We start from the raw sequence: 15,479 nt of genomic DNA on the forward strand, positions 1-15,479 counted from the left end.
CCAGATCACGTGTGGTAACGCCGTGCTCAACATCAACCGCAATCGCTAGCCACATTAGATCAGAGAATTCCGATATATTGGTCATCGCCAAATATACTCTTCCGGTCTCCTCGACTCTGTCTTTTGATTTCTCTTGGTGGGAATGAAATATATTAGAAGGTGTTACTGGTAGAAGCGTTGTCAAACACTGAATACCTGTGACATCATCATTGGTGAACCCGACGTGATCTGGTACACCTAATTGCAACTGTGAGTCTGTTCCTTTTTGGGATTTTTATATATCATTGCCTTATTTTTTATTTTTTTTTAAACATTGTGATTTTTTTCGTGTTTTTTCTTGGATATATATATATTTTCCCCTCGTTCATTATCGTACTTCATACATCATCATGACTGAACAGACACCTAAAGTACTCAAACTTAAGACTTTGTCCCCACCTTCGTTTCAACTGATGCCTTTCTGGCCAGACAACATCGAAGCCTGGTTTTGCTACGCAGAAGACGACTTCTCCGAGCACGGCGTGATCGACACACGTGCACAATTCCTCGCAGTAGTCAAGGCACTACCGCGCGAATTCAACAGGTACGTAACACCTAGTATGTTTACTAGTGATGTTTCCGATCCTTACGAAATCTTAAAACGCTCGATTATTAAACGAGGAGACCTAACCGATCGACAAAGGTTAGATCAACTCTTCAATAACATCGACCTGCAACACGGTTCTGCGACGGACATGTTACAAAGGATGAGAGAGGTAATAGGCCTAAGAACTTTCGACGAAGGTCTATTCAAACAACTCTTCTTGTCAAAACTTCCCCAACAGATGCAAGCTGTGCTTGTCTCGTTCCACAACAACGCCTTAGACGAGCTAGCTGCATCTGCCGACCGCATTCTAGAAATTACGAAACCTTCTACTACCGAGGTATTTTCAGTCAAAGAAAAGCCTCACACGACTCAGAATGATATAACCGACTTATGTCACACACTCACGCGTTATCTTAGTCTTCGTACCGACCGTAAGAGATCGCGCACACCACGTAGAAGCATTTCTCGCAAGCGATCTGTCTCTAGACCACGAGAGACAGATAACCCCGACTGGTGCTGGTATCATAACCAGTATGGAAAGTTTTCCAGAAATTGCAGAAAACCCTGCAATTTTCCCAACACGAAACCGACTGATTCGAAAAACAATTCGGGAAACTTCCAGGCCGGCACGCGTTAACGGCAACCGTAGCCGGCGAACAAAGCCGTCCGTTATTCGTCACAGATGTGACAACGAGAGTTCGCTACCTCGTCGACATTGGCGCAAAAGTTAGCGTTCTCCCAGCGAATTCTGACGACCGACTTCACGAATCGGCTCTAAACTTACCGGCGGCAAACGGAAAACCGATCGCTAGGTATGGCAAAAGGTACGTTTACCTTAACGTGGGTTTACGCAAACCCACTCACTGGATCTTCGTTGTTGCAGATGTTTCTATACCAATCATTGGTATGGACCTTCTACAACACCATAATCTAATCATCAACACGCGCAAATGGAGGCTAGTAGACGGGAACACTAATTTGTCCGTTTGCGTAACTTCTTTTACTGGTTGTAGAGTATCCCCAGTCACAGTTAAACATATGATAGACCCACTCTATCAACCACTACTCGATAAGTATCCTGTAATACAACAAACTCAACCGAAACTACCGTGTGTAACCATCACATCACGACTACAGGACCACCTGTATTCTCTAAAGCACGACGACTAGCTCCTGAAAAGCTAAGGTTAGCGAAAAACGAATTCGATCACATGATGGACTTAGGAATCATACGACCGTCAAATAGCCCATATGCATCTCCGTTGCACATGGTCCCTAAAAAGGACAGCAACGATTGGCGTCCAACTGGTGACTATCGGCGATTGAACGCGAAAACCATTCCCGATCGTTACCCGTTGCCTCACATTCACGATTTGACAGCTACCTTGAAAGGTACAACTGTCTTTTCGAAAATCGACTTGGTTAAAGCGTATAACCAAATCCCTATGGCTACTGACGACATACCGAAAACAGCTATCATAACTCTTTTCGGACTCTATGAATTTTTGCGAATGCCCTTCGGTCTAAGAAACGCTGCTCAAACATTCCAAAGATTCATAGACGACGTTTTTCGAGGTCTCAACTTCGTACACGCGTATGTTGATGACTGCCTAATCGCAAGTCCGGATAGAGAATCACATCTCAAGCATCTGGATCTTGTTTTTGAACGACAACAAAAACATGGCATTACTGTGAACGTTCAGAAATGCCAAATCTGAACCGACTCATTAGACTTTCTAGGACACACTATCGATGCTCAAGGCATTCGACCTCTTAGGACCAAAGTGGCGGCCATTCTGGATTATCCAGAGCCGACCACGATCAAGCAATTACGCACGTTCAACGGCCTCGTAAGTTTCTATAGACGTTTCATACCCAAATGCGCATTACTTATGAAACCTCTGACCGACCAACTTCGTGGAAATGCGAAATCCATTAATTTGGACGACATCGCACGAAAACCATTCTCCGCAATTAAAGAATTTATCGCCAAAGCAACAATGCTCGCACACCAGGACACCGAAGCACCCATTAGTATCGCAGTAGACGCATCCAACATAGCAATCGGGGAGTATTACAACAATGGGTTAACAACTCCTGGCAACCTTTGGCATTTTCTCTAGACGGTTGCTAAACACTGAATCGAGGTACAGCACATTCGGTAGGGAGCTCCTAGTTATGTATTGTGCTGTACGGCGTTTTCAACACTACATCGAAGGCCGTAAATTCACCCTTTTACTGATCACAAACCTCTTACTTTCTCGTTAAGCTCCTCTTCAGACAAGTACTCACCTCGTGAGTCTCGACAACTGGACTACATTTCGCAGTTTACTTCAGACATTCAACACATCTCTGGAGCAAACAATGTAGTTGCAGACGCTTTATCTCGCATAACTTCCTTGAACAGTTTCCAAGGAATCGACCTTCTTAAACTCGCCTAGCTTCAAAAAGAAGACACTGATCTTCAGCACGAGTTATCGTCTACAGCACTCAAACTACGCATCAAAAAGATGGGAACAGGTAAGGAAACTCTACTTTGTGACACATCTACAGGTAGGGATCGCCCAATCGCGCCGAAACATTATCGACACAACGTCTTTAATACGTTGCACAAAGTTTCTCATCCAGGTGTTCGTGCAGCCATCAAGCTTAGAGCAGAACGGTTTTGCTGGCCTGGTACGAATGAAGACGTGAGGGATTAGATACGCCCCTGTGTAAGCTGCCAAAAATTTAAGGTTATCAGACACAATAAATGTCCCTTAGGCTCATTTAAAACTCCCGATGCTCGTTTCAACCATGTCCATCTGGATTTAGTAGGACCTTTACCAGATTCAAATGGATACTCTTATCTCTTAACCTGCGTAGACCGTTTCACTCGATGGCCAGAAGCAGTACATATCAGGGACATCACTGCTGAAACAGTGGCCCGCGCCTTCGTCGAACGATGGGTAGCAAACCTCGGCTGCCCTTCAACCATCACTACAGATCGCGGACGTCAGTTTGAGTCTGAACTTTTCCGTTGTCTGACCACACTTCTAGGAATCACTCGCTTCCGACCGACCGCCTACCACCCACAAAAAAACGAGTTGGTAGAACGCTTTCACCGACAACTGAAAGCTTCACTATCAGCTGCAAACGTTTCACAGTCGACCGACGATCTTCCACTCGTCTTACTAGGTATTCGAAATGCAGTGAAAGCTGACATTGGATACACTGCAGCTCAACGCGTTTATGGAACGACACTTCGACTTCCAGGAGAATTCGTGGATCCTTCATCCTCTTCAATGAACATGGATCTAACCTCCTACACGAACAGGCTTTCAAACGCAATGGGTTCAGTTAAACCTGCTTCCACTCGACCTCAATCAACTGATGTTTTCGTTCAACCTGACTTACGATATAGTACACACGTTTTCGTTCGTCGAGACTCGCATCGACGACTTTTCGAATCAGCATACGAAGGACCCTTCAAAGTTCTTCAACGTGAATCTAAGTACTATATGATCGATAAGAACGGAACCAACGATAGCATCAGCATCCATCGCTTAAAAGCAGCGTATTTAGAAGGAAATCCTATCTACGTCGATTTTCCTTCGATGCAATCGAACGACACGACTCCGACACTTACAATACCTCATCCGACAACCAACACACACGATGATACTTCGACAGTATCCGAAAATAAACTTAAAACGACGCGTTCTGGAAGAAGAGTTAGATTTCCAGAACATTTAAACGACTATTGCACGTAAGGCACTTCTCGACATTTTACATTATTTTAAAAAAAAACAATTTTAATATGCTTATATATTTTTATTTCTATTTAAAAAAACAAAACAAAAAAAACAATTTTTTAATGCTATTACGTGTTCATGAGTTTATTTTCCATTTTTTTTCCGCCGACATTGTGTTTTTACGCACATACGAGTGTATTTCGACATGCACTTACATTTTCTTTTTCTTTTCCAGGACGGCTGGAAAAGAACGATGACGTTTATGAGGATCCGAAATTTTCATTGTACATTTTCTTTTTTACTATGTTGTACCTCCGTCCCATATAGTAAGGAAAGACGACCAGACGCTGCTAAATTTAGTAAGCTATCAGAAGAGTGTTTACAAACGACAAACTCGTTGGGTTTAAACTTCTGGCTGGCCACGTCTTAGGGTCGTCACTGCCCCACTAGGGGGGGGAGTGATCTGTAGCGGTAAATAAATCCCTAAAATAAATAGCTCTGTAAGCTTTCGACATTGGATGCTGACCATATGTTTTAGTGGACTCACCTAGCTGAAGGCGCTCGGTCAGGCATCCGCACCAGATCACGTGTGGTAACGCCGTGCTCAACATCAACCGCAATCGCTAGCCACATTAGATCAGAGAATTCCGATATATTGGTCATCGCCAAATATACTCTTCCGGTCTCCTCGACTCTGTCTTTTGATTTCTCTTGGTGGGAATGAAATATATTAGAAGGTGTTACTGGTAGAAGCGTTGTCAAACACTGAATACCTGTGACATCATCAGTATTAATAATTTATAAAACTAGTTTAAAGCCAGCAGATATAAAGTTATGCTGACACTCGTTATAAGACCTGATAATTCACATATGAAGGCTTGTTATTTGTGCAAATAAATTTATCAGTGATGCATTTTACAATACATTTTTCGACGGTCAAGAATTTTTTAGTTGACTTAAATGTAGTTTAAGGGTGTATATGCGCTTTTCTTCCCCCTGACATGTTTAATTTTACTCTTGATTGTAGGATATTTGGGGGACATGTCAGTGCTGTAAATTTATCAACACATCTGGGTAATTTATGTCGTAAACATTTGGCGTTGATATTTCCAATTCCTTGTAGACAAATAGCAGATAATAACTAAACTAACGATGATGGAATATCATTATGAATATGGAAATGGATGTTTATACTTTACTCGTTGTTTAGGATGAGTCCTCGACTATGACAGGCAGTTATCACGTTACAAAAAGCTTACGCCATGAATGTAAGTTGCTCGCTTTATTTTTAACTCTATTGTGTAACTAGACAAATTCAGGAAAAGTAAATACCGCTTCGTCGTCACGGGTTTTTCGTGTCTTTGGGTACCCCTCGTTCTACTGACATAGGATAATAGACTGGCGGCGAGCATATCTTTATTTAGACCATGGAAACGCAAGGTTAACTTTTCAAACACAAAGATTTTCAACGTTCAACATAAAATAACAGGGGATATATTCCCCACAAAAAATAAGCCAGTGAATGAATACTTGAGTCATAATTTTCTGAGACTTACTTAAATATTCTTAACCACTCAACCTAAGTTGCTACAGAGTAACAGTTAACCTGTCGGACGTTCTCAGTTGTTATTGAATGACGTATAGCTGAAGGATGAAGAAAATTTGGGAGGATTTTTAAGATACGATCTGTTTCTGTTCAGCCAACTTCCAAACAAAAGCACAAATGGGAGTGGACCGAATCGAACTTAACGCGCAAACAAGCTTTTATAAGAGCTCGTAGGATTTATTAGTGCTACCTAATAATATTGCTAATCCTATAATTGTAGATTTGTCATGATGTAGCTACATAATCTATGAGATCTTACGTGGCAGTAACATCATTGTCTACACTGACTCATTTTATCATGACGATCAGCGAAATGACGTCTAGTATTTCTGACTAATACATTTGATCTGGGAACAGATTAATATATTTGATACAAAGCGTAAGATGCTATGAAGAATAACCGCGCCTGCATGAACGAAACATATAGTGCCATTTAGGTTAATTGTTCCCACATTCACCACTGATGATCTCATAATGTTACGTGTTTCATGTAAATTTCAGTCATCATACGCTCGGCTTCGGTGAATGTGTGATTAAGAACTAATGCCAATACAAGCCAATACCTTAAATTTACATTCCCTAGTTAAACTATGGCAAGGCCTCTGGATAACAGTTGCACATTAATGAAACCAAATCATTAGCCTACTCACTTCAAAATGTAATAACAGTGAAGCTGGCACAGGTATTCAGTGTTTGACAACGCTTTAACCAGTAACACCTAATATAACTCGTACCCACCAAGAGAAATCAAAAGACAGAATCGAGGAGATTGGAAGATATATTTGATGTGATATCAATACGTCGAGAATCGTCTGATCTAATCTAGCTAGCGAGCACGGCGTTCCTACTCGTGATTCGGCGCGGATGCATGACCGAGCGCCTTCAGCTAGGTGAGTCCATTAAAACATGTGGTCAGCATCCAATGTCGAAAGCTTACAGAGCTATTTATTTTGGGAGTTTATTTACCGCTACAGATCACTCCCTCCCAGTGGGGTAGTGATGACCCTAAGACGTGGCCAGCCAGAAGTTCAAACCCAACGAGTTTGTCGTTGGTAAACAGTCTTCTAAAAGCTTGCTAGATTTAGCAGCGTCTGGTCGTCTTTCCTTACTATAAGGGACTATGAAATACAATACAGTAAGAAAATAATGTACAATGAAAATTTTAGTTCCTCGTAAACCTCATCGTTCTTTTTATCGTCTTTTCCAGCCGTCCTGGAAAAGAAAAAAAATATGTAAGTGCATGTCGGAATAAACTCATACGCGCTTTAAGACACAAAATGAGCGAAAAAAAGTTAATAACGTAAAAGCGATTTTTACGAAATGTTTTTTTGTTTGTTTTTTAAAAATCTTTTTAATATACATATCAGCCAAATGGTAAATATATATAAATTTAAGCACATTAAAAATTTTTTATATTATATATAATGCCATGGAAAATCGAGATGAAACAAAATGTTAACTAGTGTCTTACGTGCAATAGTCATCCAAATGTTCTGGAAATCTAACTCTTCTTCCAGAACGCGTCGTTTTAAGTTTATTTTCAGACTGTCGAAGTATCATCGTGTTTGTTGGTTGTTGGATGAGGTATTATAAGTGTCAGAGTTGCATCGTTCGATTGTATCGAAGGAAAATCGGCGTAGATAGGGGTTCCTTCTAAATACGCTGCTTTGAGGCGATGGATGCTGATGCTATCGTTGGTTCCGTTCTTATCGATCATATAGTACTTCGGTTCGCGATGAAGAACTTTGAAGGGTCCTTCGTATGCTGATTCGAAAAGTCGTCGATGCGAGTCTCGACGAACGAAAACGTGTGTACTATATCGTAAGTCAGGTTGAACGAAAACATCAGTTGATTGAGGTCGAGTGGAAGCAGGTTTAACTGAACCCATTGCGTTTGAAAGCCTGTTCGTGTAGGAGGTTAGATCCATGTTCATTGAAGAGGATGAAGGATCCACGAATTCTCCTGGAAGTCGAAGTGTCGTTCCATAAACGCGTTGAGCTGCAGTGTATCCAATGTCAGCTTTCACTGCATTTCGAATACCTAGTAAGACGAGTGGAAGATCGTCGGTCGACTGTGAAACGTTTGCAGCTGATAGTGAAGCTTTCAGTTGTCGGTGAAAGCGTTCTACCAACTCGTTTTTTTGTGGGTGGTAGGCGGTCGGTCGGAAGCGAGTGATTCCTAGAAGTGTGGTCAGACAACGGAAAAGTTCAGATTCAAACTGTTAGGGTTGAAGCTTCACGAGTTCACTCAATCTGCGAACGAGAACAAGACTCAGTGACCAAAGACCAGTAATCTAGCTATTGATGCGTCCCATCCCCGCTACCTAAAATGAGAAGTCCAAGCTTGTTATGGAAAATATAATCTGCAAACAGCCAGAAAACGAGCGAACCCGTAGACACAATTTAAAACGTATAAACACAAATATATTTAATCGATAAGATGAAATTACGAAATATAAGTTTTGGGGATCTATCGTCCCCAACACTCCTCCCCTTTTTAATAGCGTACTTTCCCGGGGTCGACTTGCATCCTGACTGTAGTTCGCCGCTGACGGATAGGCCACCTTCTGAGACGGAGACCAGCTTGCTGTTAAGCTTCTTATGGTGGGACTGCAGGTAAGTTGAAAGTATCAAGCAAGATGTCGAGGGGAAGATTTACTCCTGTTGATGGATGGTCTGAGGCTATCCGCTTCCGTAGTTGGTTTTGGTGTCTAGTCCACGTGTTCCTTCTCACCTTTACCTCGTACATAACTTGGCCTAGTCTTCCAACCACACGTGCTTCGATCAAAAGACCATGATTTGCTCTGTAGTCTCGAGCGAACACCGGGTATCCAACCTCGTACGCTGGCAGCTTCTGAGATGGTGGTGGTGTGGATCTTGGGTACATGAGACTGTGGATCGTCTTCAATTTCCTTCCCACCAGGATCTCTGCCGGGGACTTCTGCTGTGGTAGCATATCACTAGGTGTTGTTCGGTAAACAAACAAGAAATTCTGCAGTGTTTCTACTGGTGTCCCCTCCCCTTTCGACTTTGTTAGAGCTCTCTTGAATGTATTCACAAATCTTTCTGCCTGGCCATTTGACTGTGGGTGGTACGGTTGAGAGCGGAAATGCTTGATCGAGAGGCGTTTGCAAAATTCTTGAAATTGACTTGAGGCGAATTGCGAACCGTTGTCGGATACGATTATATCCGGCAATCCGTTGCGGGAGAACACCTCTGTCAAAAGTTGCATCGTTTGGGTTGTCGTTGGTGGCATTACGGGAACGATTTCTGGCCATTTCGAAAAGGCGTCAACAGCGACTATATAGGTGATTCCACTAATTGGTCCTGCGAAATCAACATGTATCCTGGACCAGGGATACTCAGGCTGTGGCCGTGGGACTGGCAGTACTTTCGCGTTACACTTAGCTGCTTGATGACATTGTGTGCACTTGCCTACTAAATCCACAATATGTTGGTCCATGAGGGGCCAATAAGCATAGCTTCTGGCGATGAATTTCATTCGTTTTATACCAGGATGACCAGTGTGGAATTGCTTCAGCACCTTTTATCTTAGGGACTCTGGCATCACTACTCTATCTCCAAACATCAAGCATTCGTTTACGACGCATAATGAGTCCCGACGGTGGTAAAGCTGCTTCAAGTCACCATCGAGTCCAGTTGGCGGCCGGCCATTGGTGACGTATTTCTTCGCTCTCTTTATGATGGAGTCGTTCTTGGATGCAGATTGTATTTCAGCTGCTGAGACTAGCAAAGCACGAATAGCGGTTGTCAGGTAACACTGCGCGTGGTCCTCTGTCATTAGGGAGGCACTAACTGCATCTTCGCCGGCCGTATGGTGTTCTCTGGTTGAAAACTCCATCAGTAGTTCTTTCGAATACGCTTCAGGTTCATGAGGTTGTTTCACCAGACGGCATATGGAGCTTATCGGGACGTCAGCTAAATGTAGGCGGTCAAACCAGTCTAACCCAAGTAGATTAAGATCAGATGGTATGATGTAACATACTCCGGTAAACTTCGAATCGTGAAAAGACACTTTATAATCTAGTTGTCCCAACAAATGTAGGTAATTACCACATGCGGTTCGAGGTTTCTGTGTTGTTGGGACCATGCGTCATCTTCCCATTCTGATCCAATGTTTTCGTGACAGAATTGTTACATCAGATGCGGTGTCTATTTGCAATCTAAACGGGTGCCCATTAATATTAAGGGTAATATATTTCCTCTCAACTGGGGTTGAGTTCTCACAGCTTGCTATTAGACTCAACGAATTCGTGTTGGACCTAGATGTAGGCTTTCTGGTACCTTTAGAGCTGCTCGGCTTCTTTTTTCGGAAAAAACCATCTTTATGACCCACCGCTTTACATTTCCTGCACTGATGTCGTTTATATGGACAGTATCGAACAAAATGCTATGCACCGCAGTGCCAGCATGTGGCAGGAGGATTTGTTTTTGTCTGTTGACCTGAACTAGATGTCGCTGGAGCAGATTTATGAGAGTTGGGTGGTTCTTGGACCGAATGAATTTCGGCACGATCTGAACCACCACGCTGGACCATCGTAGTATCACGCTGTAGACTGATTAGACTTTGATATTCGTTTGCAATATCATTAAGAGTTAGTTTTTGGGTCTTGGTCGAATCGACTTAGCAAACGTGTTCTAATGTCACTGAACTTCTGCGATTGAAGGCTGCAGATGAGAATGAGTGCTTTAAATAGGTCTTCAGTAAACGACTACAACCGGAAGCGTTCACATTCTCGGCTGACGATACCCACATGTTTGGGAAAGTCATCATCTTCGTTCATAGTGAGCTTCAAACATCGGTAACGCGCATTGAATAGTGAAGAGTTGTCTCCGCATTGTTGGCTCAATGACTGGATAGTGTCCGAGAATGAGCGATCGCGTGGGTTTAGAGGCAGAATTAGGCTGCGATACCTGTCTAGTTCACTAGGACCCAACTTTCGAAGCAGCAAGCGGACCTTCCAAGCATCATCCTGATTAGCAAAGTCGAATTTGAATAAGTCTTCGTAACGTCGAAACCACATATCAAACGTGACATTGGATTTTGGATCGTAATGAAACTCGGAGATACTGTTAGCAATACCATCAACTGATGGTGCAGTAGTAGTAGGATTAGAACTGCTTGGTTGAGAATTAGACGTAAGCTTTGCATCTGCTAACATTTGAATCAGTTTCATCTGCTGCTCGAGTAATAATTCAAGTTTAGAAGGATCCATGTTTCCGAAACGACCGTCGCCAAATTGTTAGGTTTGAAGCTTCACGAGTTCACTCAATCTGCGAACGAGAACAAGACTCAGTGACCAAAGACCAGTAATCTAGCTATTGATGCGTCCCATCCCCGCTACCTAAAATGAGAAGTCCAAGCTTGTTATGGAAAATATAATCTGCAAACAGCCAGAAAACGAGCGAACCCGTAGACACAATTTAAAACGTATAAACACAAATATATTTAATCGATAAGATGAAATTACGAAATATAAGTTTTGGGGATCTATCGTCCCCAACACAAACTGACGTTCGCAGTGATGGTTGAAGGGCAGCCGAAGTTTGCTACCCATCGTTCGACGAAGGCGCGGGCCACTGTTTCAGCAGTGATGTCCCTGATATGTACTGCTTCTGGCCATCGAGTGAAACGGTCTACGCAGGTTAAGAGATAAGAGTATCCATTTGAATCTGGTAAAGGTCCTACTAAATCCAGATGGACATGGTTGAAACGAGCATCGGGAGTTTTAAATGAGCCTAAGGGACATTTATTGTGTCTGATAACCTTAAATTTTTGGCAGCTTACACAGGGGCGTATCTAATCCCTCACGTCTTCATTCGTACCAGGCCAGCAAAACCGTTCTGCTCTAAGCTTGATGGCTGCACGAACACCTGGATGAGAAACTTTGTGCAACGTATTAAAGACGTTGTGTCGATAATGTTTCGGCGCGATTGGGCGATCCCTACCTGTAGATGTGTCACAAAGTAGAGTTTCCTTACCTGTTCCCATCTGTCTGATGCATAGCTTGAGTGCTGTAGACGATAACTCGTGCTGAAGATCAGTGTCTTCTTTTTGAAGCTAGGCGAGTTTAAGAAGGTCGATTCCTTGGAAACTGTTCAAGGAAGTTATGCGAGACAAGGCGACTGCGATTACATTGTTTGCTCCAGAGATGTGTTGAATGTCTGAAGTAAACTGCGAAATGTAGTCCAGTTGTCGAGACTCACGAGGTGAGTACTTGTCTGAAGAGGAGCTTAACGAGAAAGTAAGAGGTTTGTGATCAGTAAAATGGGTGAATTTACGGCCTTCGATGTAGTGTTGAAAACGCCGTACAGCACAATACATAACTAGGAGCTCCCTACCGAATGTGCTGTACCTCGATTCAGTGTTTAGCAACCGTCTAGAGAAAAATGCCAAAGGTTGCCAGGAGTTGTTAACCCATTGTTGTAATACTCCCCCGATTGCTATGTTGGATGCGTCTACTGCGATACTAATGGGTGCTTCGGTGTCCTGGTGTGCGAGCATTGTTGCTTTGGCGATAAATTCTTTAATTGCGGAGAATGGTTTTCGTGCGATGTCGTCCAGATTGATGGATTTCGCATTTCCATGAAGTTGGTCGGTCAGAGGTTTCATAAGTAATGCGCATTTGGGTATGAAACGTCTATAGAAACTTACGAGGCCGTTGAACGTGCGTAATTGCTTGATCGTGGTCGGCTCTGGATAATCCAGAATGGCCGCCACTTTCGTCCTAAGAGGTCGAATTCCTTGAGCATCGATAGTGTGTCCTAGAAAGTCTAATGAGTCGGTTCAGATTTGGCATTTCTGAACGTTCACAGTAATGCCATGTTTTTGTTGTCGTTCAAAAACAAGATCCAGATGCTTGAGATGTGTTTCTCTGTCCGGACTTGCGATTAGACAGTCATCAACATACGCGTGTACGAAGTTGAGACCTCGAAAAACGTCGTCTATGAATCTTTGGAATGTTTGAGCAGCGTTTCTTAGACCGAAGGGCATTCGCAAAAATTCATAGAGTCCGAAAAGAGTTATGATAGCTGTTTTCGGTATGTCGTCAGTAGCCATAGGGATTTGGTTATACGCTTTAACCAAGTCGATTTTCGAAAAGACAGTTGTACCTTTCAAGGTATCTGTCAAATCGTGAATGTGAGGCAACGGGTAACGATCGGGAATGGTTTTCGCGTTCAATCGCCGATAGTCACCAGTTGGACGCCAATCGTTGCTGTCCTTTTTAGGGACCATGTGCAACGGAGATGCATATGGGCTATTTGACGGTCGTATGATTCCTAAGTCCATCATGTGATCGAATTCGTTTTTCGCTAACCTTAGCTTTTCAGGAGCTAGTCGTCGTGCTTTAGAGAATACAGGTGGTCCTGTAGTCGTGATGTGATGGTTATACACGGTAGTTTCGGTTGAGTTTGTTGTATTACAGGATACTTATCGAGTAGTGGTTGATAGAGTGGGTCTATCATATGTTTAACTGTGACTGGGGATACTCTACAACCAGTAAAAGAAGTTACGCAAACGGACAAATTAGTGTTCCCGTCTACTAGCCTCCGTTTGCGCGTATCGATGATCAGATTGTGGTGTTGTAGAAGGTCCATACCAATGATTGGTATAGAAACATCTGCAACAACGAAGATCCAGTGAGTGGGTTTGCGTAAACCCACGTTCAGGTAAACGTACCTTTTGCCATACCTAGCGATAGGTTTTTCCGTTTGCCGCCGGTAAGTTTAGAGCCGATTCGTGAAGTCGGTCGTCAGAATTCGCTGGGAGAACGCTAACTTTTGCGCCAATGTCGACGAGGTAGCGAAATCTCGTTGTCACATCTGTGACGTATAACAGACGGCTATGTTTGCCAGCTACGGTTGCCGTTAACGCGTGCCGGCTTGGAAGTATCCCGAGTTGTTTTTCGAGTCGGTCGGTTTTGAGTTGGGAAAATTGCAGGGTTTTCTGCAATTTCTGGAAGACTTTCCATACAGGTTATGATACCAGCACCAGTCTGGGTCATCCGTCTCTCGTGGTCTAGAGACAGATCGCTTACGTGAAGTGCTTCTACGTGGTGTGTGTGATCGCTTATGGTCGTTACGAAGATTAAGATAACGCGTGAGTGTATGACATAAATCTGTTATGTCATTCTGGGTCGTTTGAGTCTTTTCTTTGACTGAAAAAACTTCGGTATTAGAAGATTTTGTGATTTCTAGAATGCGGTCGGCAGATGCAGCTAGCTCGTCTAAGGCGTTGTTGTGGAACGAGACAAGCACAGCTTGCATCTGTTGGGGAAGTTTTGACAAGAAGAGTTGTTTGAATAGACCTTCGTCGAAAGTTCTTAGGCCTATTACCTCTCTCATCCTTTGTAACATGTCCGTCGCAGAACCGTGTTGCAGGTCGATGTTATTGAAGAGTTGATCTAACCTTTGTCGATCGGTTAGGTCTCCTCGTTTAATAATCGAGCGTTTTAAGATTTCGTAAGGATCGGAAACATCACTAGTAAACATACTAGGTGTTACGTACCTGTTGAATTCGCGCGGTAGTGCCTTGACTACTGCGAGGAATTGTGCACGTGTGTCGATCACACCGTGCTCAGAGAAGTCGGCCTCTGCGTAGCAAAACCAGGCTTCGATGTTGTCTGGCCAGAAAGGCATCAGTTGAAACGAAGGTGGGGACAAAGTCTTAAGCTTAAGTACTTTGGGTGTCTGTTCAGTCATGATGAAATATGAAGTACGCTAATGAACGAGGGGAAAAATTTATATCCAAAAAGCACGAAAAAATATCACAATGTATAAAAAAATTAAGATAAGGCAATGATACGTAGAATCTCAAAAAAAAACAGACTCTCAGTTTACGATTTGGTGTACCAGATCACGTTAGGCTCACCAGTGAAGATGACACAGGTATTCAGTGTTTGACCAGTAACACCTAACATAACTCGTACCCACCAAGAGAAATCAAAAGACAGAATCGAGGAGATTGGAAGATATATTTGATGTGATATCAATACGTCGAGAATCGTCTGATCTAATCTAGCTAGCGAGCACGGCGTTCCTACTCGTGATTCGGCGCGGATGCATGACCGAGCGCCTTCAGCTAGGTGAGTCCATTAAAACATGTGGTCAGCATCCAATGTCGAAAGCTTACAGAGCTATTTATTTTGGGAATTTATTTACCGCTACAACAGCTTACAGTCCAAGAAATCTGTGAATCGGTAGGGAAAGTTTAATCCCGCGTTTTATGAAGTCGATCATGAATATGTGTCCGGAAATCAGAATGTATATTATATTCTTCGTGTGTCTTGAAATTCAATACATGATATGTCAACTTGTTTAAGGAGTTTCACAAGAATATGCACCACTGTCCAGGTGATGTTCATCAGCTAGTCATCAATCAATCTGTTGTGCTTTTGCGAAGTACCTTTTATTTCTATGTAATGCAGTTGAAAACAATATGGAGGTACTACCACTATGGATGAAGTCGGATGAAGTATTTCAACACATATTAGAACATCTTGCTACATCTATGTTTAGTGGTGTCTTCATGA

Source organism: Schistosoma haematobium, chromosome ZW, assembly GCF_000699445.3.
Source record: "Schistosoma haematobium chromosome ZW, whole genome shotgun sequence".
NCBI lineage: Eukaryota > Metazoa > Platyhelminthes > Trematoda > Strigeidida > Schistosomatidae > Schistosoma > Schistosoma haematobium.